General features: G+C 39.9%; 1 non-coding gene across 1 annotated transcript; it reads right to left on the bottom strand.

Moving 5' to 3' along the window:
* Nucleotides 1–2,031: 2,031 nt before the first annotated feature.
* LOC112760247 (small nucleolar RNA R71) lies at nt 2,032–2,135 on the bottom strand. Its single transcript, XR_003180697.1, has one exon. It is a non-coding gene; the product is annotated as a small nucleolar RNA R71 (small nucleolar RNA).
* Nucleotides 2,136–24,846: the final 22,711 nt, after the last annotated feature.

Here is a 24,846-nt window from a genome sequence, read left to right as displayed (position 1 = left end):
TACTTTCACTAAATGTTAACACCCCTAACGCCCTGAGCTAAAGTCTCTGTCCACTTAGCACTTTCTCTCTGCAAGTAAAGCCAAGCCCAAATGAAGAAAAGAACTGCTTCAAACTCAAGATCCAAAGGCCCAAGACTTGAAGAGCCAACTAGAAGCTGAGAGAAGTAGTATATATAGGAGTAGCTTTGAATTGAGAAGAAGTTCTGGAGGCTGGAAAAAGAGAACTACTCTCTGTATTTTACTTTCTCTGCAATTTTCTAGTTTTATGATGTATTCTCCATCTTTGTTTTCATTTTCAAGAGCTATGAACAACTAAACCCCTTTCATTGGGTTAGGGAGCTCTGTTGTAATTTGATGGATCAATACTAATTTTCATTATTCTTCTTCTATCTTTTCTCTTGATTTTACTTGAAAGCTTTCGATCTTCATCCAATTGAGTAGTTATCTTGGAAGAGAAGCTATTCAAACTTGGATCTCTTTTGAACCTTGAAAGAGGAATGAAGAGATCAAGCTAGAAATGCTTTCTCATGCTGGACCAAATTGGGTTTGGATGGGTATGTGACTATAACCCTCTCAATACTTGATTTGGGAAATGCATGTGGTATAATCAGTGACCATACTTCATCTCTTCTCATGAGCAATTGACCAAGGAATTGGCTATTGATCAAGATTTGAGAGATTGAATTGCAAGAAATTGTAATTCAATCACTTAAGATTGCCAAGGAGATCAATGAGTGCATTGATTGAGGAAGAGATGAAGATGAACTTGATCCGGAGAATTGCAACATCTCCTAAGCCCAATGAACTCCCCATCTCTGATCTTACCCATTCTCTTTAATTTCTGCCATTTACTTTTATGAGCAAATCCCCCATTCCCATTTACAATTCTGCAATTTATTTTCAGTCATTTACTTCTAGTCCTTTAATTCTAGCATTTACTTTCCTGTTATTTACATTCTCGCCATTTTATTTTCTGCAACTCTTAACCCAAATTCTGGATTCGCTCAACTAGAACATTCTTCTAATTAAAGTTGCTTGATCAATCAATCCCTGTGGGATTCGACCTCACTCTATTGTGAGTTTTTACTTGACGACAAATTTGGTACACTTGCCGAGGGAGATTTGTTGTGAGACAAGTTTTCCGTGCATCAAGTTTATGGCGCCGTTGCCGGGGATTGATTGTGCATCAACAATGATTAAATTGGAAGATCACTAGATTGACAATTTTTTTTTGTGAATTTCATTTTCTGTTTGAGTGATTTACTTTTTGTTTTAGTTAAACTTCTTCCCTTCCCCCTCTACTCTTTTGTTTTTTTTTTGTTATTTTCAATTCTGTTTGCTAACCCACTAACTGTTTGATATATTGCATCACCCACAACTAACAGTAATTCTGACACAAATACTTTCTGCACCTATATTTTCTTGCTTGCACTTGATGGTTGTATGACAGGGAGAAGAAGCGGGGCTTCAACTTCCTTCGATTCTGAACCTGAGAGGACCTTCCTTAGATTAAGGAGGGAGGCAAGAGGAAAGAAAGTGGTTGGTGCTGAGGAAGAAGAGGAATTCTTTGACCCAACCATGGAAGACAACATGGAAAACCATCATGAAGAAGAAGATCACAACCATGGGGGAGGAGGTAGAGCAAATCATACTGGGGAGGATAGAAGAGTTTTGGGCTCTTACATCAATCCAAACCCAGGCAATTGTGGAAGTAGCATCCAAAAGCCAACAATCCTTGCCAACAACTTTGAACTTAAACCACAGCTCATCACCCTTGTTCAGAACAACTGCTCATTTAGAGGAGGTGTTCAAGAAGACCCCAATCAACATTTAACCACCTTCCTGAGGATATGTGACACAGTAAAGTCTAATGGTGTTCATCCTGACACCTATAGACTGCTCTTATTTCCATTCTCACTTAGGGACAAAACAGCCAAGTGGCTGGAATCTTTTCCAAAGGAAAGCTTGACAACTTGGGAAGACGTGGTGAACAAATTCTTAGCAAGATTTTACCTTCCTCAATGAATCAATATGCTGAGAGCTGAGGTCCAAACTTTCAGGCAACAAGATGGTGAGACTCTATATGAAGCATGGGAGAGGTTCAAGGACTTAACAAGGAGGTGTCCACCTGACATGTTCAACGAATGGGTGCAGCTGCACATTTTCTATGAAGGGCTCTCTTATGAGTCAAAGAAGGCCGTAGACCATTCATCCGGAGGATATTTGAACAAGAAGAAGACTATTGAGGAAGCCATAGATGTTATTGAAACAGTAGCAGAGAACGACTACTTCTATGCTTCCGAAAGAGGGAACACAAGAGGAGTAATGGAGCTAAACAATGTAGATGCTCTGTTGGCCCAAAACAAGCTCATCACCCAGCAGCTGGCTGACCTCACCAAAAAGATGGAGAGGAACCAAGTAGCAGTAATCTCCACTTCATCAGCAACCCAAGAGGGAGTAAATGAAGAAGCAGAGGGTAGTCAGGAGCAAGCCAACTACATTGGGAATTCACCAAGGAAAAACTATGATCCATACTCCAAGACCTACAACCCTGGATGGAGAAACCACCCAAACTTTGGGTGGGGAAGTGAGCAAGATCAAAACCAAGACCAGAGATGTTACAACTCCAACAATAATGCAGCTCACCAGTAGTTCACATAGAGGACATCTCAACACCCCCACAACAACACTTCTCCACACGCTTATCAAAACCAAAATGGCACATCTGCTCCAAATCACCCATCAATTGATGACAAGCTCTCTAAGATTGAGGCCTTACTTGAAGGAATATGCCAAGAGATTCAAGAAAATAAGGTGTTCAAAGAGGAGGTGCGAGCCAATATTAAGAACCAGGGAGAGACCATTAGGAAGCTGGAATTCCAGGTGGGATATTTAGCTGAGAAGATTCCCAAACCTACTGATAGCTTCCCAAGTGACACGGAGAAAAACCCCAAGGGAGAAGCAAAGAAAGTAAGATGGGAAGATTGCAAAATGGTCACTACAAGTGATCAAGAGACTGAAGACAAGCAAAACACATTTTTCAAACAACCTGAAGACAACTCAACAAAGGAGGAGGATAAAGATCACCAAGAACCAGAAATCTCACAACAAGAGCTGCTGAAGCTCTATGCACCCTTCTCTCAACTGCTCAATGGTGCTGTGGGAAAAAGAATATACTCAAGGTTCCTAGACTTGTTTGCATCTCTGCATGTGAACATACCATTCATCAAGGCAATTCAACAAATACCTGCATTCATCAAGTATATGAAGGAACTTCTTCCCAGGAAAAGCTCACTCAAAGAAGGCCAGACTATAGTGATGAACAAGAAATGTAGTGCCCTTATTCAACCTGAGTTGCCTACAAAAAGAAGAGACCTAGGGAGTTTTCACATCCCTTGTGCCATAGGTGAAAATATGTTCGATAGAGCACTATGTGATTTGGGGGCCAGCATCAACTTACTGCCCTTATCCTTGGTGAAGAGACTGCAGATCAATGAGATAATGCCCACAGATGTAATCATCAGACTGGCTGACAAAACTCAAAAGCAAGCAATAGGAGTGGTGGAAAATGTGTTGCTAAAGGTTGGGAAATACTTTCTCCCAACAAACTTTGTCATCCTGGACATGGAAGAGAGTCATACTCATCCAATCATATTGGGAAGACTATTCCTAGCTACGGCCAGAGCACTTATCGATGTAGAGAAAGGGGAGCTAATATTGAGAATACATGATGAACGACTCAGCTTCAATGTTTTCAAACTCTCACAAGAAACAGATCAAGAGGACAAGGAACGAAGCACAAATGATAATGAGACACTGAAGGAGGAGACAAGCACTGAAGCACAGCCAGATCATTTTGAGATTCCCTTAATTGATATACAAGGAACACAGCAATTGCCACAGCTCAAGGAAAAATTGGAGGAACCTAAACCTCTAGAGGCAGGTAAAGACAGCATCACAACCCCTGCAGAAAAAGAGGTCACCAAGGGGAAGGCAACCTCAAAAGAAACAAAGAAGAAGGTACCAAGGAGGTGGAGGAACAAGAAAATCCCTATGGAAGACTTCTCTCCAGGGGATAGAGTTGTCTCAGCTTACTTCCCAGATATTCCCCCTAATCTCCCTACTGTACCATCTCAGTTACCCAAGGTCTTCACTATCAACAGAGTTCTTTCCCTGGAACATGTGGAGATCATTGATCCAACCAATGGATATAAATCCACAGCAAGAGGGGAGGACTTTAAGCACTACCAACCACCCTGATGAAGGAAAAACGTCAAGCTAGTGACGCTAAAGAAGCGCTTCATGGGAGGCAACCCATGTTTTATATGCTTTCAGAAGATAGTGAATAAGTCAATATTTATGAATTTCAATCCAAACTTGACAAACAATTGGTGAAAACCTTCTTGTGCAGAATATAGTGAGGAACAAGTTTGGTGTTCAAAGCAAACCAAGATGCATGCTAGTCTTGGGAGCTTTGAACACAACACTTCCATCACAGTGCTCCAAACTAAGTTTGGTGTCACCCCTTGGTGCCACCAAAATGCATATAAGGACCCACCAATAGTTAGTTAGTTAGTTGGAATTCATAAATAAACAATCAAATCTTTTCTTCCCTTTTATTAATATTAGCCGTAAAGTCTATATGGTCATTTTGATATCTTACTTTTCTTATTTTAAATCTTTATAGGAAAAGAAAAGAAGCATAAAAAGGGATTGATTGGACAATTAAATGGGGGAGATTTCGCCACTTAATGAAGAGCACTACACACATGTCTCAAGAGGGAACGCATGGGGAAACGTTGCCATGCAACATTGGAGAAGGAAGACCCTTGAAGACCGAACCAATCACTCTCATTAAGTGATGATCCTTGTCCTTCCTTCATACACAACCCCAACCGTCCATCAAGCAACAAACCTTGCAATCCACACCTTCCATCCACTCATGATCTCCCTATATAAGTGAGCTCTAGTGCATGCTCATTCCTCACATTCAAATCCCCACTCCCACACTTCATACTTTTAGCTTGCTCAACCCCCTTCATCACACTCTATCATAGCCAACCTATTCCTCATCTATCCGTATCATCCAACCCCCCTTTTCAAAACAGCAACTCAATTCATGGCATCATCAAGCTCAAAAAGGCAAAAGAGGAAGGAACCCATGGAGAGTGTCCCTTTCGATGAGAAGAGATTCAAAACGGCCTTTCATGAACATGAATTCGAGCGGATAAGGGCCAGAAAGATATTGCCAGAGTTAATCTTCCAAATCAATGCAAATGAGTCACCACAGATTCTGGAGAAAATTGAACAGAGGGGGTGGCAATTGCTCACAAGTCCAGAGGGGAAGATCAATGGAAACCTCATCAAGGAATTTTATGCAAATGTAGTAAGAGAAGATAAAACCAAGGCCCCAACCTTCAAAAGTTACGTAAGAGGAAAGGAGGTGGACTTCAGCCCAAACGCCATAACAAGAGTTCTTCACCTGAAATCACCTCATTTTGATGAGGATAGTTATCAGGCAAGGATAAGTAGAAGCCCTGATAATGATGAACTCTCAGAGATAGTGGCAGACATCTGTGTTATAGCAGCTGACTGGGAGAGGTACACAGATGGGAGACCCAAGTTCATCAAGAGGGGAGACCTGAGCCCTGAAGCCAAGAGGTGGTTTGAACTCGTAAGGAGGTCCATTCTACCAGCTGCAAATAATTCAGAGGTAAACATCAATCGAGCTACTATGGTGCATTGCTTAATACAAGGTGGGGAAATCAATGTGAATGAGCTCATCGCCGAGGGGATTCAAGATTCGGCTGAGAAGGTTGATTTAGGTGCCAGGCTTTGGTACCCCAGCACCATTCTCCGCTTATGCAACAAGGCCAAGGTAGTATTTGAGGACAGCAACCCAGACTGGGTGAACCCAGGGAGGTCAGTTACACTCGAGCGATTGGTTTATACTACACCTGCTCAGCAACAAAGAAGGCCACAAATAGGGAAACCAAAAGCAAAAGAAAGAGTTCATCAAGAGGAATATCATCAGGAAGAATACCAGCAGGAAGAGCATTATGACCCAGCCAACTTGAATATGACTCACCTTCTAAGAGCCATTGAAGATTTGGGACAGAGACATATGGAAGGACAAGAGCAAATACTGAACCGGCTGAGCCAATAGGAAGCATGGCAAAAACAACAAATGGAGCAGCAGCAGGAACACTACTCCCGGCTCACTCAAACCATCAACCAAGTGAATGAGAGGCAAGATCTTCAAGAGAAGTACTTGCAAGAACTCAACCAGCGGCAGATAGCCCAAATGAAAACTTTCAATGAGTTCAGTGTACTCAATGAAGGAAGGCAACTACATAGGGAGGAGTTCTATGTAAACACTTAAGCCAAGTTGAACTACATGACCAGTAATATGCATCAGCTACACTATGCCATCCCTATATATGATGAGGTCCAAAAAGATTTTGTAGAACAAGAAGAGAGGAAAGTGAAACAGCAAAATGAGACACTCAAGAAAAAGATGAAAGACGGTGGTTTCTGGAGGAAGCTGCTTGGAAAAGGCAAGGGAAGTGGAAGTACAAGCACTCAAGAGAGACACAATGAGGACAAGCAAGGATGGGAGCATGGACATCCACATGAATGAAAAGTGGTGGAGTTCTTTTTAGTCCATCGTTTTCTATGCTTTAAATAAAGAAGATCTTGTATGAAATAGAACCTGCTTCCATGTTATGTTTGAACTTTTTAAATTCTGTCTTTTAAGTTTTCTTTTTGAATAGGTCCATGATTTTTGGTTTAAATGTCACTGCATCTTTCCCTTATTTACTTGTAAGCTTGTCCATTTTAAATCAAATGAAGAAGAGAATGTTTATGTTTTTAAAAGACCAGAGTAGAGTTCATAATGTGGAAGTGCATTCATGAAGTAGTCATAAGTTAGCTAAGTTGGTTCAACCACAAGGCTAGGAGGACAACTATCTATCCTGAATACTTGACTTTGGATATACTCATGAGACTAAGTTAATAACAAGATCCTAATAAGAGAAAAGGGAAAGAACAATGGAAGTGAAAAACAAAAGAAAAAGAGTAAGCAATAAGGCTAGGCACCAATGGTTTGGACTTTGAGACAAGTGTCTGTGGTGCTCCTGTGTGAGGGATCTACTTGGATGAATAAGCTCTCAGGGGTGCTTTATCACTTGGTAACTTGGGTTAACTAACCCGGGATTATCAGCTGAAAATCCACTATCAAGAGTAACCCTCACTACAGAGCAGTTAGTAACCCAAAGAGGTGCTGGACACCAAGGTCTCAAGAAAAGAAAATAAATAAACTATATGCCTGTAGTGTGTATGTATGGGGGAGAGACTTGAGGGAGTAAGTCCTTAGGGGTGCTTCAACACCTAGCACCTTGAACCAACTGGTTCGGGAGTGTTGGTTGAAAGCTTATCTTAAAGAGTTGCCCCCTTACAGAGCACTTAGCCTAAGAACACCAATAAACTCTGAAATGACAATAAAGGGATCAATGAATAAAAGTCTCATGGGATATAAACAAAGTAAGTGTTTAGGGACATGATAAAAGTCTGAAAGCTAGTAATGGAATGAACCTAAGTTGCTATGCATGAAATCACCATAAAATCAGTAACATGACTTCCACAAGAATGACTCATTCCTCTGGATATTCCATTCATCATTCTCTTGTTCCAGTACTTGCTTAGGGACAAGCAAGCTTTAAGTTTGGTATTGTGATGCCAGGGCATCTTGGCCAGTTTCACTGACCTTTTCTTTACTGTTTTTAGGGTAGTTTCATGCATTTCTTTAGGAAATAAGCTAGTTTTGGGTAGATATTCACCTGCACCTTGATTCAAGCATACATTGTGCATTTTACATTATTTCATGAGGATTTTGCATGAATTTAGTGACAAATTGTAAGCTGTATTACCCATGACTTGGACTAGAACTTTGATGCACTCTGTTGCTTGATTTCAGGACCAAAGGAAGCAAGAAAAGGGAGGTAACTTGCAAGGTTAATGAGAAAAGTGATTGCCAATAACACTCTCAAAGCCATCATTGTCCACGTTAAGAGTCACGTTAACTAAGTTAACGTGAACTCTAACGTGGAAAAGGGAAGTTGAGCCAACGTTAGTGACACTTAACATTGTCACTAACGTTGGCAAACACTCATGAGTGGCCACGTTAGAGCCCACGTTAACCTAGTTAACGTGGCCTCTAACATTAAAAGGGGGGAAGATAAGCCAACGTTAGTGACATTCAACATTGTCACTAACGTTGGCCTAAGGATGCAACACACCACGTTAACTCCCACGTTAACTTGGTTAACGTGGGAGCTAACATAAGAGGTGAGAGTTGTCGACAACGTTAGTGACACTCAACATAGTCACTAACGTTGGAAGCAACCACACAACCCCCCAAGGAGCCATGTTAACTTTCACGTTAACCTAGTTAACGTGGAAGCTATCGATGAGGAATGAATGATGATCCAACGTTAGTGACACTTAACACTGTCACCAACGTTGGGATGGCTAAGAATGGCCACGTTAGAAGCCACGTTAACCTAGTTAACGTGGACTCTAACGTGAGATCCAGGGGCACATTGGAACGTTAGTGACAATGTTGAGTGTCACTAATGTTCTCGAAGATTGGCAAGGCCACGTTAGAAGCCACGTTAACCTAGTTAACGTGGGCTTTAACGTGAAGCAAAAAGGGGCACACTGGAACGTTAGTGACAATGTTGAGTGTCATTAACGTTCTCGAAGGTTGGCAAGGCCACGTTAGAAGCCACGTTAACCTAGTTAACGTGGGCTCTAACATGAGGCAAAGGGGTACATTGGAACGTTAGTGAAAATGTTAAGTGTCACTAACGTTCTCGAACTTATACTTTCACTAAATGTTAACACCCCTAACGCCCTGAGCTAAAGTCTCTGTCCACTTAGCACTTTCTCTCTGCAAGTAAAGCCAAGCCCAAATGAAGAAAAGAACTGCTTCAAACTCAAGATCCAAAGGCCCAAGACTTGAAGAGCCAACTAGAAGCTGAGAGAAGTAGTATATATAGGAGTAGCTTTGAATTGAGAAGAAGTTCTGGAGGCTGGAAAAAGAGAACTACTCTCTGTATTTTACTTTCTCTGCAATTTTCTAGTTTTATGATGTATTCTCCATCTTTGTTTTCATTTTCAAGAGCTATGAACAACTAAACCCCTTTCATTGGGTTAGGGAGCTCTGTTGTAATTTGATGGATCAATACTAATTTTCATTATTCTTCTTCTATCTTTTCTCTTGATTTTACTTGAAAGCTTTCGATCTTCATCCAATTGAGTAGTTATCTTGGAAGAGAAGCTATTCAAACTTGGATCTCTTTTGAACCTTGAAAGAGGAATGAAGAGATCAAGCTAGAAATGCTTTCTCATGCTGGACCAAATTGGGTTTGGATGGGTATGTGACTATAACCCTCTCAATACTTGATTTGAGAAATGCATGTGGTATAATCAGTGACCATACTTCATCTCTTCTCATGAGCAATTGACCAAGGAATTGGCTATTGATCAAGATTTGAGAGATTGAATTGCAAGAAATTGTAATTCAATCACTTAAGATTGCCAAGGAGATCAATGAGTGCATTGATTGAGGAAGAGATGAAGATGAACTTGATCCGGAGAATTGCAACATCTCCTAAGCCCAATGAACTCCCCATCTCTGATCTTACCCATTCTCTTTAATTTCTTCCATTTACTTTTATGAGCAAATCCTCCATTCCCATTTACAATTCTGCAATTTATTTTCAGTCATTTACTTCTAGTCCTTTAATTCTAGCATTTACTTTCCTGTTATTTACATTCCCGCCATTTTATTTTCTGCAACTCTTAACCCAAATTCTGGATTTGCTCAACTAGAACATTCTTCTAATTAAAGTTGCTTGATCAATCAATCCCTGTGGGATTCGACCTCACTCTATTGTGAGTTTTTACTTGATGACAAATTTGGTACACTTGCTGAAGGGAGATTTGTTGTGAGATAAGTTTTCCATGCATCAGACACCCATTGGGATGAGCCCCTTCCGCTTAGTATACGGAAAGGCTTGCCACCTTCCAGTAGAGGTGGAACACAAGGCTTTCTGGGCTGTGAGGAGTGCAACATGAATCTTGAGAAAGCTGGTACTGAAAGAAAGCTGCAACTAGTAGAACTGGAGAATCTTCGCCTAGAAGCATATGATAACTCCAGAAGATACAAAGAAAAGATGAAGGCTGTCCATGACAAGCATATAAAAAGGAGAGAATTCAGACCAGGGGAGTTAGTTCTTTATAACTCCAGACTGAGGCTTATGCCAGGTAAACTAAGATCAAGATGGGAAGGTCCATACAGAGTAGAAAAAGCAGAGCCATATGGAGTTTTTCACCTGCGTCATCCTTCTAGCTCCAAATTCTTAAAGGTCAATGGACATCGCCTGAAGCTTTATCATGGTGAGAAGATGAAGAATAATAAAGAACTAGAGGTTTTCCTCTTGGAAGACCCGCCAGCAGAAGCAGAATGAGCCTAACGAGCGTCCAACTTAAGGACGTAAAAACAAAGTGCTAGGTGGGAGACAACCTACCACGGTATGATCATTCCGTTTCAGTCTTAATTTTATTTTCCTTTATTCTATTTAGTTTTTTTATTAATGACTCTTCTCATAATCTCCGCATATAGCTGCATATAGTTCACAATTGGATTCGCATTCTGCATATATTTTATTCTTCTTTATATAAAAAAAAACACGCACGGGACGCGTAGGCGTCGCTGACGCGTCCGCGTCACCAGTGCATTTGAAGAAAAGAGAATTGGATAGAAAGTCACGCAAAAGCGTGGCTGGAGGCGTGCCTTAGGCACAATCATGCCCACGCGACCGCGTCAATGACGCATCCGCGTCATTTTGGAAACGAGCCTCCCATGCGTCTGTGTCACCCACGCGAATGCGTGCCCCTGAAAATCGACGTAAAAGAGGTATATGGTAGAGACTTATGATGGAGTGAGGCTGGAATGATGTTGGAAGCACAAGCCTTACCACGCGACCGCGTGCCGGTCGTTTTTAAATATGGCCATTGATGCGATCGCGTCAACCACGCGATCGCGTCACCCTAAAAATTTGGCAAAATAGGTTTGAAACAGAGAGTTGCGCGAACGCATGGCTGCCCTCGCGCCATTCGCACAAATCAAGTCACGCGACCGCGTGACCCACGCGTTCGCGTCACATGACAAAAATCACACACCACGCGACCGCGTGACTCACGCGTCCGCGTCGCATGCGGTGCACAGAATATCCAGATCAGCCAAAATATCTTATCTTTTCTGTAAGACCCAGAACTTTTGAAAAGTCTTATTATGATCAAGTCTCAAATCATATAGTTATTTATAGCCTTAATTTCGGAAATCATTTTATTAAAGATAATTAAGGCAAGTTTTGATTTATTGAACTTGAGATAATTTATGATTATTATCCAATTTTACAATTATTGGATTATTTTCTATATTCAAGTTATAAAGTTGGTAGTTGTGAAATAATAAGAATCTTATATGATTTGGATTAAATGGTTAATATTTTAATATATTGATATTGCTATTTTGGAAAATGAAGAAATTAAGTATATTATTTCTAATTTTTAGATTTGGGCATTTTATTGAAAATAATTTGTGAAATTAATGAGCAAATAGTATTTTCTATGTACAAATAGTGTTGGATTTAATTTGGGTTTCAATTGCTATATTATTCCCAATTTTATGTGAAATTACCATAATGTTCTTAACCCTAATTTTCAAAATGAAACCCTAACCCAGTAACCCGTACCCGACCTGGTTTCCTCCTCACCTAACCAAGCAGTAGCAAACACACACACGCAGAACCCTCCAACGGAAACAGAGCAGAGAGTGAGAGGCTGAGTTGTGGCTGATGAGAGAAGGCGGGAAGCCCACCGCGTCGTGCCGCCGCGTCGTCACCAGTCTTGCTCGCCCTGCCACCGTGAAGTTCGTCCCTGCCATGGTCTGTCACCACTGTCACCGTCGCGAGCCTTTTGCCGTCGCCACCATAAAGCCGCCGATCTAGTCTGAGTAAGAGAGAGAGAGCGAGACGAGCTTTGAGGAAGGGAGAAGCCGCACTGTCAGCGTCGCGCAGAGAGGGACTTGCCGCCAGCTTCATCGTCCTCACTGTTGCGCCACCGTCGGGCCCGTAGTCGTGGAGGAAGCACAGCGCCGCCGTGGGTCCATTTCCGTCGAACTCGAAGGAGGAGGAAGGCCGAGACTGGGCGACGCTGGGAGTGAAGGAGACGTGAGCTGGAGGAGCTGCGTCCAGTCGCCGCCGACGCGCCACTGACCGCCGCCGTTCCACCGTGCCGAGGGTCTCTTTCCTGCTAGATCTGCCGCCATGAAACCCCGCAGTGCCTCTGGCTGCCGGAAAACGGTGGTGGATGTTGGTGCTGGGTTAGCGCCGCCACTGCTGCTGGCCGTTTCGAGCTGCTCCGCCATCTCTGCCGCCGGAGGATGCAGCTTAGTCACCGGAAAACCACTGCCGGTAAGGGTCCTTGCATTTGGTCTTCATTCCTTTCTATTCCTGGGTTTTATCGCCATGACGTTGTTGTGCAGTCGCAGTTGTCGGAGTCTTTCATCGCCGCTGCCACTTGAGGTGGCTGACGGAGTCGCTGCCGGGTTGATATGGAGCTGTGGCTGCTTCGTTTCGCTAGCTCAGTAAGTAAATTATGTTTCGAAAAGTCTCGCGTTAGTATTCGGTTGTGTTTGGTTAATGAATATGAGTTTTGGTAACGTGGGGTCGAGTCCTGATTATTATATATTGTGATTAGAGTCGTTGTGGTTGCTGAGAAAACGGTTTGGAGCTGAGGTTTTGGTAGCCGGGATTTTGATTGTTGATTTCGGGTCGAGGCAGAAAGGACTCGGTGACGCGTTTGAGTTACGGAATTGCGTCTTGAGGTAGGGGCGCTTTCCGAAAACTATATTTTGTATATTGGAATTATTACATATGGGTACTGATGTGAGAATGTGTATTTGGTGGTTGTATCAGTCCTATGTATTGTTTGGTTGTTTTCTATGATTATGGGTGTTAGTTTAACTCGACTGTTGTGTGGCCTTGTGAAACGAAATGCTTTTGAAATTGATTCTTTTAAAGCTTTGAGATTGAGTTGAATCCGTTGGAAATTGATTTGAGTTGAATGGATTTTCTTGAGAATATGTAAAATAGAATACACTCTCGATTTCAGCCTGGCTGGCTTTAAATGATCTGCTTTTTGAAAAATGATTGTTGCTGAACCGTTTTCTTTAAAGCTTTAGAAATGAGTTTATTCGGCTGATAATGATTTGATGTTGAAACAGCTTTCTTGAAATATGGAATTGAGATGACTGTTGGATTTTGGCTTGCCTTGGACTGATTTTGAAATTCGGGCTGTTGGAAAGGATTGTGAAACGGTTTAGTTGGGACCCGAACCGGGTGGCAAAGTCCAAGTTTTAGGGGAGGTGCTGCCGAAATTTCTATAAAATCCGAGTCTTTATTGAAATGTCGTTTGGAGAATGATTAGTTAAAGACTTCTACTATTTTATTTGAATTATCAAGAAAAGGATGATTCATGCTTTTGAAATGAGTTAGTAAAAGGGGAAATTGTAATTTAGTCTTGCTTCTTAAGAAAGGCATTGTATCTCTTTCAAGAGAAAGTTATTTAGATGAAACTTGTGTTTTAAAGCTGTTTGAACGTGAAAAGGGTTTATGCCTTTGAATTTGACTTGAGGGTTTCAATTAGAGGAGTTTCAATGGTTTTGAAAGAACCTGAATGTCTATTGACAAGTTTCATTTTGAAATATTTTGAGAAAGGTTTTGAGTACTCTTTGAATTCGGAATTCTTGCAAGACTAAAACAATTTTGAACAGTTAAAATGTTCTAGAATTATCATGGGGGTTGAAATTGGTTTTGCCTAAGTAAAGGAAACAGCCTTGAAAGAAGTAACTGATTACGTGACTCGGTTTGGCTTAGATCCTATTTTATTACTCAAATCGGAAAGCCAATGTTTTAATGATTTTAAACGAATTTGGTGAAATGAGTTATGTTATTCTCCTCTAAAGACTTGGGACTCTGCCGAGAAACTTTTGTTATAAAATTCCATTGTTGGATGGGTGATTTTTGAATATCTCAAAGAGGCTTTTAACTTGCCATGATGATGGAAGTTTTGGAAAGAGGATGCAGAGAGTGGCATTATTTTAAAAGGGGAATTTACCTTGAGTAAAAGTGGCTTATGAGCCTGAGATGATTTGAGAAATGAGATCATTAAAGCCAAGGCTGAAAAGAGTTGAAACCTGATTTCAAAGTGAAATGAATTGAGAAAATGATTTATGGCTTAAATGCCGATTTCATGAATTTCATGATTTTGAATGTGGAAGTGCTGTTTTGTTGAGAGCCGGAATGGCTGTGTATGTTTATACATATTGGCTGGTTCTGGATTGAACCGTGAGTCGGATGGCTGAGATGGATGTTGATCCATGATTGAGAATGAAAGCAATTATGCTGAGACATTGATAAGTTGTGATGTTACACTTCTACTATCGGAGATGAGGGTTTCCCTGGGTAGTAGCAATGGCTAGCCACCATGTGCTCCAGGTTGAGACTCGAAGCTCTGTTAACCCAATGTCGTAAGTGTGGCCGGGCACTGTGAAAGGCCCGGATGAGCTCGCCCCCATAAATATTCACCATTGATGGTGATGGATAAATATTCACCAGTGAGGGTGATGGATATGGATCATGATTATAATCAAGTTTATGATGAGTATAACTCGAGTTGGGGATGCACGACAGAGGGACAGTCCAATGGTTAGCTACCAGGACTTGTCGGGTTGGCTCTATAACCGACAGATGATATCATCAGCCACTAGGGACAGGCATGCATCATATGCATTTATGTGACATTGTTTGGGTGTGCATATTATACTTGGTTTGCCTATGTGATTAATTGCTAACTGTTCTACTTGAAATAACTGTTTGTTTGTGCTTGCCTCTTCCTATCTGTGTTTGCAACTGGGACTCTGTTGGATTGTACTGATTGGTTGTTGGTTGGATTGTTTTGGCCTAGGGCCGTGGTTGGAAAGAGATGAATTGATGGTTGATTTCGGTTTTGTGTTTCTGGTTTGGAATAAAATTATGAAAGGCTATTTTGGTTCCGCATAGATAAACCGTTTTGAAAGGCTTTTGAGTTTTTGAGAATTGAACGGTTCTTCTTTCAGAAAAGATTTCCGACTTTACTTTTATTGTAAATCGTTGTTTTTGAAAGGAGGCATAAGACGGTTATGAATCACTGGTATGATTTATCTTCACGTATCCTATTACAGTAATTTCCAAAAACCCTCTACTGAGAACCCTTTTGAGGATGATGTTCTCACCCCCTTACATTTTTCCCCTTTCAGGATATGGGCGCAGAAGTTACGAAGAGTTCATTTAGTTGTTGTTGAGATGCTTTATATTGTGTTAGTTATGGTTTATTGTACCCTCGCCTTTATCTTGATATGATCTGTAAGAGGGATAGGAATTATATTGGATAATGACTGTAATATTATGTATGTATATATTTATATATATATGTATATATATGGATGTACTCTTTATGAGTTTTGTAAGTTGTATGGTATTTATGGATGTATGATATCGGATGAAAGTATTTTTGGATTGGTATTGCGGTTTAAAGTTTTTTAAACAGGCTCATATTTCAGTATTAAATAGTATAAAAGTCGTCGTAATGTCCGAGCTATCAGAGTCGCGCAGCCGGAAGTGTGAACTTTGGTAGTTATGGTGTTACATTATGGTATCAGAGCAGTTCTTCCTGTAGAGCCTGAGGAATGGACTGACTATGCTTCAGTTGCATACTCTGAGCGTTTGTCATGTATTAAGTCTTGTCGAATGACGAGAATTAGAGCTTTATGCACATGACGATCTATTGATTAACGCCATTAGTCTTGCGTTGCATAATTTCTGATATTAAGTTTGGCCGGCTTAATATTAGTGAATTATGTATATGAAAGCACTAATGGGTTATCATAGATGATATACGAGTTTTGAGCAAAGCGAATCGCGGGTTTTGGGAACGTTAGAAACTTTTTCTCGAGGCTATTCAGTTGTGTGTCTTGAATTCTGTTCGAGTCGACCTGTTCTTTCATATCCTAACTTGAAGTTCTTTTTTGGTACTCCTCTTGAAAAGTAATTTGATGTTCCACTCTATTCCTCTATTCATATGAATTCTTGTTTGATCTTAAATGCATATGCTCGTTTGAAATCCTTGTTGCATCTATCTTCCTCTGTTTGAGTTCTTCCTGATTCCTGTATTCTTTGATATGGCTTTGAACTGGTCCTAATGCATCGTGCATTTTAACTCCTGATTTCGAGTACATTCTTAGAGAAATTGTTGATTTAGTTTTTCTCTTGTTTGGCAGTGATTACAGCCAATTTTGAAGTTTTATAAAAAATTGCTATTGATTAGATATATATTTATCTATATATGAAACTTTGAGATTTCTTATACAGTCTAACAACTATTCATCTCTAATACCTCTCCTGTACTTTTACTGGTTTATGGATCTGCATTCACTTTAAATTATAATTTGACTTTCTAGTAAGTTTACTATAGTTCCAATGCACATCTTCATTTGATTATGTATTTGGATATTTTTCAAAATTTTGAAAAGAAAGGATTTATCACTTTGGTCTCGGTTGGGTTTCGTTTGACAAACTTTACTTAATTCATTTTGATTTGAGTTTGATTTAGCATACTAATGGGTTATGCCATTGTTGTTCTTTTGAAAATGTTGGATTCATAGCTTTCTTCTTATGAACGGAATCGTTCCTTCTTAAGCTTTTTACCTCTATGAACGTCATACTTGATTCTGTTTTTAACTAATCTTTTACATCTTACGAAATTACCATTGATCTTGGTTTGTCCTCTCTTCTGAATCTCATTCGTATGTGAGTCAGTTTGATTTGTTTCAAAATAGTGCATTGCTTATTCTCTTATTATCTCTACAAGAGTTTTAGTCAAAAATTTATCATTGAGAAATTACAAATGATTGAGTTGTCTTTTTCTATGACTTTTGTATTCTTCTGGGTCAATTTAAAACTTGTTTGATGTTTCATGTCTAGTGGATCTTGTTTGAACTACTTTAATTTAAGATCCTTTCTTGCAAGGCTTGACTCCTTTTTAGTGCATCTTAAACTTCTTGAATGTTCTTCTGAGATGGTGATTTGAAGAACACTTTTGGAGTCTTGCTTTGAATCTTTTAAAGAAGTATTGAATTCTTTTGTAAGAAGTTTTTAACGGAATTTATTTTCTGTTGCTTGATTGAGATTGAAACCATTTTTCAATTTTGACGAAGTTAATTCAAAGTTGGCAAGCGCTATTTTAAATGAGGTTTTGAAAAGTTTCCTTGTTTAATGGAAACCTGTTCGTTTGTAACGCACCACTTGTCTCCTTACCAGATTGTAAGCAAAAAAAAAAAAAATTTACCTCGGAATTTCTTTTCTAAAGAGAGTTTAACTTCCTCTTTTGTCCCCGCTATAAATGTTATACACGCTTGTTTGAATATGGGTTTTGGGAATTTTTGAACAAGCATTTGATTTCTCTTCCGAGTTTTATGAATTACTTTTGGTTAAGTTGTGCACCTAATTATCTTTCTAAAATATTTGAGGAAATATTTTAGCTCTTAGCGAAACTTGTGTGCATTTTGTTTTTAAAACTCTACATGATTTACTTCAACATGAAGTTGTATTGAAGTAAAGCCACGATTATGCTTTTGTTACTCTCTTGAAGGATGTTGTTACTTAACCTTTCTTTTAGACTGCGAAGTGGTTTTTCCGCAAGTTTTGGTTCCTTTATGAACAATGTATTCGGAAGTACCTTTAATCGTGCTCTTGAGTTCTGTGAGCTTTGTCTTGGGTCTGAAATATTCTCTTCTGTAAACCTCATATTTCTTCGACCCAATTTGAATTTGGTTCAGATTAATGTGCTGATTCTTCTTATTGGACCTATTGAATTTCTTTTATCCAAGGGTTATCTTTGAAGTTGTCAATTGATTTATTTCTAGCAAACTTCATTGCTTGAGTGTCTTTGTTTATCTGGAAATTGGATACACTCTCTCAAATCTATGAGTATTATTGTTGACATTTATCTCTCATTCCTAAATCTTGTATCCTTCTGAGTAGACTCGAGAATTGTTTTGATATCACGTGTGACTTGTAGATGTAGTAACGTGATACGTTAGTTCTTTAAGACGTGATGTGCATACGGAAGTTGAAGCGGTAGGTGTGCAACGTATGAGTTGTGGGCGTTTTGTTCCTTGCGAATGGGTTTGTGGTTGTCAGGCTTGTGATCAAATTTGGGGTTTGTGAAGTGCTTGATGGAGTTGGAAAGTTGAAACTTTGAGGTTGATATGAGATTAGTGTGTGGAGATTGAGCACGTCGTTTTGACTCCATCCTGTTTGATAGCCTTCGATGCCTTGCCCTTCCATCACATGATTGACCCATGTTATCTTTTGCGCTGAGCCTACCTTGTAACGTTTGCTTTGCAATCACACTCCTACCTTTGCACCCTTATGCATATGACAATCAAAGTATTTGCAAATCGTATATATGTTTATATGATGAGATATTTTTGCTTCTTCCTTAAATGTGTTCAAGGGTGAACTGTTATGGAATTTCTTTCATTTTGTATCAATTTTCGAGGGCAAAAATTTTTATAAGGTGGGTAGGATGTAAGACCCAGAACTTTTGAAAAGTCTTATTATGATCAAGTCTCAAATCATATAGTTATTTATAGCCTTAATTTCGGAAATCATTTTATTAAAGATAATTAAGGCAAGTTTTGATTTATTGAACTTGAGATAATTTATGATTATTATCCAATTTTACAATTATTGGATTATTTTCTATATTCAAGTTATAAAGTTGGTAGTTGTGAAATAATAAGAATCTTATATGATTTGGATTAAATGGTTAATATTTTAATATATTGATATTGCTATTTTGGAAAATGAAGAAATTAAGTATATTATTTCTAATTTTTAGATTTGGGCATTTTATTGAAAATAATTTGTGAAATTGATGAGCAAATAGTATTTTCTATGTACAAATAGTGTTGGATTTAATTTGGGTTTCAATTGCTATATTATTCCCAATTTTATGTGAAATTACCATAATGTCCTTAACCCTAATTTTCAAAATGAAACCCTAACCCAGTAACCCGTACCCGACCCGGTTTCCTCCTCACCTAACCTAGCAGCAGCAAACACACACACGCAGAACCCTCCAATGAAAACAGAGCAGAGAGTGAGAGGCTGAGTTGTGGCTGATGAGAGGAGGCGGGAAGCCCACCGCGTCGTGCCGCCGCGTCGTCATCAGTCTTGCTCGCCCTGCCACCGTGAAGCTCGTCCCTGCCATGGTCTGTCACCGCTGTCACCGTCGCGAGCCTTTTGGCGTCGCCACTATAAAGCCGCCGATCTAGTCTGAGTAAGAGAGAGAGAGCGAGACGAGCTTTGAGGAAGGGAGAAGCCGCACTGTCAGCGTCGTGCAGAGAGGGACTCGCCGCTAGCTTCGTCGTCCTCACTGTTGCGCCACCGTCGGGCCCATAGTCGTGGAGGAAGCACAGCGCCGCCGTGGGTCCATTTCCGTCGAACTCGAAGGAGGAGGAAGGCCGAGACTGGGCGACGCTGGGAGTGAAGGAGACGTGAGCTGGAGGAGCTGCGTCCAGTCGCCGCCGACGCGCCACTGACCGCCGCCGTTCCACCGTGCCGAGGGTCTCTTTCCTGCTAGATCTGCCGCCATGAAACCCCACAGTGCCTCTGGCTGCCGGAAAACGGTGGTGGATGTTGGTGCTGGGTTAGCGCCGCCACTGCTGCTGGCCGTTTCGAGCTGCTCCGCCATCTTTGCCGCCGGAGGATGCAGCTTAGTCGCCGGAAAACCACTGCCGGTAAGGGTCCTTGCATTTGGTCTTCATTCCTTTCTATTCCTGGGTTTTATCGCCATGACGTTGTTGTGCAGTCGCGGTTGTCGGAGTCTTTCATCGCCGCTGCCGCTTGAGGTGGCTGACGGAGTCGCTGCCGGGTTGATATGGAGCTGTGGCTGCTTTGTTTCGCTAGCTCAGTAAGTAAATTATGTTTCGAAAAGTCTCGCGTTAGTATTCGGTTGTGTTTGGTTAATGAATATGAGTTTTGGTAACGTGGGGTCGAGTCCTGATTATTATATATTGTGATTAGAGTCGTTGTGGTTGCTGAGAAAACGGTTTGGAGCTGAGGTTTTAATAGCTGGGATTTTGATTGTTGATTTTGGGTCGAGGCGGAAAGGACTCGGTGACGCGTTTGAGTTATGGAATTGCGTCTTGAGGTAGGGGCGCTTTCCGAAAACTATATTTTGTATATTGGAATTATTACATATGGGTACTGATGTGAGGATGTGTATTTGGTGGTTGTATCAGTCCTATGTATTGTTTGGTTGTTTTGTATGATTATGGGTGTTGGTTTAACTCGACTGTTGTGTGGCCTTGTGAAACGAAATGCTTTTGAAATTGATTCTTTTAAAGCTTTGAGATTGAGTTGAATCAGTTGGAAATTGATTTGAGTTGAATGGATTTTCTTGAGAATGTGTAAAATAGAATACACTCTCGATTTCAGCCTGGCTGGCTTTAAATGATCTGGTTTTTGATAAATGATTGTTGCTGAACCGTTTTCTTTAAAGCTTTAGAAATGAGTTTATTCGGCTGATAATGATTTGATGTTGAAATGGCTTTCTTAAAATATGGAATTAAGATGACTGTTGGATTTTGGCTTGTCTTGGACTGATTTTGAAATTTGGGCTGTTGGAAAGGATTGTGAACGGTTTAGTCGGGACCCGAACCGGGTGGCAAAGTCCAAGTTTTAGGGGAGGTGCTGCCGAAATTTCTATAAAATCCGAGTCTTTATTGAAATGTCGCTCGGAGAATGATTAGTTAAAGACTTCTACTATTTTATTTGAATTATCAAGAAAAGGATGATTCATGCTTTTGAAATGAGTTAGTAAAAGGGGAAATTGTAATTTAGTCTTGCTTCTTAAGAAAGGCATTGTATCTCTTTCAAGAGAAAGTTATTTAGATAAAACTTGTGTTTTAAAGCTGTTTGAACGTGAAAAGGGTTTATGCCTTTGAATTTGACTTGAGGGTTTCAATTAGAGGAGTTTCAATGGTTTTGAAAGAACCTGAATGTCTATTGACAAGTTTCATTTTGAAATGTTTTGAGAAAGGTTTTGAGTACTCTTTGAATTCGGAATTCTTGCAAGACTAAAACAATTTTGAACAGTTGAAATGTTCTAGAATTATCATGGGGGTTGAAATTGGTTTTGCCTAAGTAAAGGAAACAGCCTTGAAAGAAGTAACTGATTACGTGACTCGGTTTGGCTTAGATCCTATTTTATTACTCAAATCGGAAAGCCAATGTTTTAATGATTTTAAACGAATTTGGTGAAATGAGTTATGTTATTCTCCCCTAAAGACTTGGGACTCTGCTGAGAAACTTTTGTTATAAAATTCCATTGTTGGATGGGTGATTTTTGAATATCTCAAAGAGGCTTTTAACTTGCCATGATGATGGAAGTTTTGGAAAGAGGATGCCGAGAGTGGCATTATTTTAAAAGGGGAATTTACCTTGAGTAAAAGTGGCTTATGAGCCTGAGATGATTTGAGAAATGAGATCATTAAAGCCAAGGCTGAAAAGAGTTGAAACCTGATTTCAAAGTGAAATGAATTGAGAAAATGATTTATGGCTTAAATGCCGATTTCATGAATTTGATGATTTTGAATGTGGAAGTGCTGTTTTATTGAGAGCCGGAATGGCTGTGTATGTTTATACATATTGGCTGGTTCTGGATTGAACCATGAGCCGGATGGCTGAGATGGATGTTGATCCATGATTGAGAATGAAAGCAATTATGCTGAGACATTGATAAGTTGTGATGTTACACTTCTACTATCGGAGATGAGGGTTTCCCTGGGTAGTAGCAATGGCTAGCCACCATGTGCTCCAGGTTGAGACTCGAAGCTCTGTTAACCCAATGTCGTAAGTGTGGCCGGGCACTGTGAAAGGCCCGGATGAGCTCGCCCCCATAAATATTCACCATTGATGGTGATGGATAAATATTCACCAGTGAGGGTGATGGATATGGATCATGATTATGATCAAGTTTATGATGAGTATAACTCGAGTTGGGGATGCACGACAGAGGGACAGTCCAATGGTTAGCTACCAGGACTTATCGGGTTGGCTCTATAACCGACAGATGATATCATCAGCCACTAGGGACAGGCATGCATCATATGCATTTATGTTACATTGTTTGGGTGTGCATATTATACTTGGTTTGCCTATGTGATTAATTGCTAACCGTTCTACTTGAAATAACTGTTTGTTTGTGCTTGCCTCTTCCTATCTGTGTTTGCAACTGGGACTCTGTTGGATTGTACTGATTGGTTGTTGGTTGGATTGTTTGGACCTAGGGCCGTGGTTGGAAAGAGATGAACTGATGGTTGATTTCGGTTTTGTGTTTCTGGTTTGGAATAAAATTATGAAAGGCTATTTTGGTTCCGCATAGATAAACCGTTTTGAAAGGCTTTTGAGTTTTTGAGAATTGAACGGTTCTTCTTTCAGAAAAGATTTCTGACTTTACTTTTATTGTAAACCGTTGTTTTTTAAAGGAGGCATAAGACGGTTATGAATCACTGGTACGATTTATCTTCACGTATCCTATTACAGTAATTTCCAAAAACCCTCTACTGAGAACCCTTTCGAGGATGATGTTCTCACCCCCCTACATTTTTCCCCTTTCAGGATATGGGCGCAGAAGTTACGAAGAGTTCATTTAGTTGTTGTTGAGATGCTTTATATTGTGTTAGTTATGGTTTATTGTACCCTCGCCTTTATCTTGATATGATCTGTAAGAGGGATAGGAATTATATTGGATAATGACTGTAATATTATGTATGTATATATTTATATATGTATGTATATATATGGATGTACTCTTTATGAGTTTTGTAAGTTGTATGGTATTTATGGATGTATGATATCGGATGAAAGTATTTTTGGATTGGTATTGCGGTTTAAAGTTTTTAAACAGGCTCATATTTCAGTATTAAATAGTATAAAAGTCGTCGTAATGTCCGAGCTATCAGAGTCGCGTAGCCGGAAGTGTGAACTTTGGTAGTTAGGGTGTTACATTTTCTCCCCAAAATCCTAATCTTTCTTTTCCCTTATTATTTCTTTCTTCCCCCTTCTTCCTTCTCTACTCATTCTCATTTTTTTACTTTCTCCTCCCTTATTTTTCACATCCATTATCAAGGTTCCTTTCTTTCTTTCTTTACTTTTTACTTTTTCTTTATTACTCTTATTTATGTTTATGTTTTCTTCTTCTTTTTATTTTCACTTTTATTATCTATATTTTCTTTTGTTTCTTTTTATTCCTTTAATTGGTGTTAGAAATTTAACTAGGTGATTCTTCTCTTTTATATTTTGCTTGTGAGTTATTATGAATTTGTTTGACAATGATATATTATTTTTCATAAGGGTTGCTTGCATGTTCAAATTCACTACTTTCAATAACATACTTAACATGGATGCTAAGTATTTGTGAAAAAGTCCGTATGGCATTGTGCATTATTTTAATGTATTCTATTCTACTACTCTAATGCCTGTTTTTCACAAAACCCTTTTATATTTTATTAATTAAATATGATTGTCAATACAAACAGATTATTAGTTTGAAAGGCTTGGTAATCTAACTTGGACATTGAATACTTGATCTATGCTACTCATGGCTTTGCCGGCATGCTAATAAACATCTTGCATTTAATTGCTATCACATGCACTTGCTTTATTACCTTTAATGAACTTTTCACATGTAGTCTAGACCATGTGTTAACGACATCCTTCTTTATCGTGCATTGATTATCATCCTTAATGTTCGCTCCCTTGCTCTAACCCTTAAGCTTTTAAAGTTAATTTCTTTTTCCTTTTTCAGGATGGCCACCAAGAAAGGAAAAGAGAAAGCTACTCCCAAACCACCAGCAAGGAGAGGAACAAAAAGAACATTAATGGCAGAACCATCTTCAACAGCGGTGAAACCCTCAACAAAAAGAATCAAGAGGATTATCAAGGTCGATGAAAAAGAGAAAGCCTTTCCAACAAAGGACACTGCGCAGTTCACTAACTGCTACTGTGAGCAGATGTTCCCCATCCTGGCTATAAGGAATTATAACAATGAGTTCCTTCTTATCCTCCCGACCAACATTGCTGAAATTGTTGAGCCCTGCATTGAGCGAAGACAATGGGGATTCCTACGGAGACAGCCACGGCAGGTTAATCTATCATGGGTAGTCGAATTCTACTCCAATTTTTACATGCCAACCATGCAGTCTGTTTATATCCGTCAGAAGTAAGTCCCCATAACAGAAGAAGCCATTCAACTAGCTTTAGAGCTTCCCCCTGCTCCAGAAGGATTGGACGCATTCCAAGAAGCCTCATTCAAGCGCCAGACATACCAATTTGACTGGGACGCCGTTCTTAGAGTTATCGCACAACCTGGCAGCAGATGGATCTACGGATACCATCGTTCCCGACCTAAGGGCATATTGGCTTCAGCACTCACCTTAGAGGCTCGAGTATGGGCACAGATCATGTCCCATTACGTATTTTCGAGCACTCATGAGTCCTCCTTCACTGCAGACATGGCTGTTTTACTCTGGTGTATCCTTACAGACCAGCACCTCAATTTACCAAGACACATTCGGCATGCTATAGGACACGTACAAATTGCGGGCAA

This window comes from Arachis hypogaea, chromosome 16 (assembly GCF_003086295.3).
Source record: "Arachis hypogaea cultivar Tifrunner chromosome 16, arahy.Tifrunner.gnm2.J5K5, whole genome shotgun sequence".
NCBI classification, from domain to species: domain Eukaryota; kingdom Viridiplantae; phylum Streptophyta; class Magnoliopsida; order Fabales; family Fabaceae; genus Arachis; species Arachis hypogaea.
This window is presented reverse-complemented; position numbering and strand designations above follow the sequence as displayed.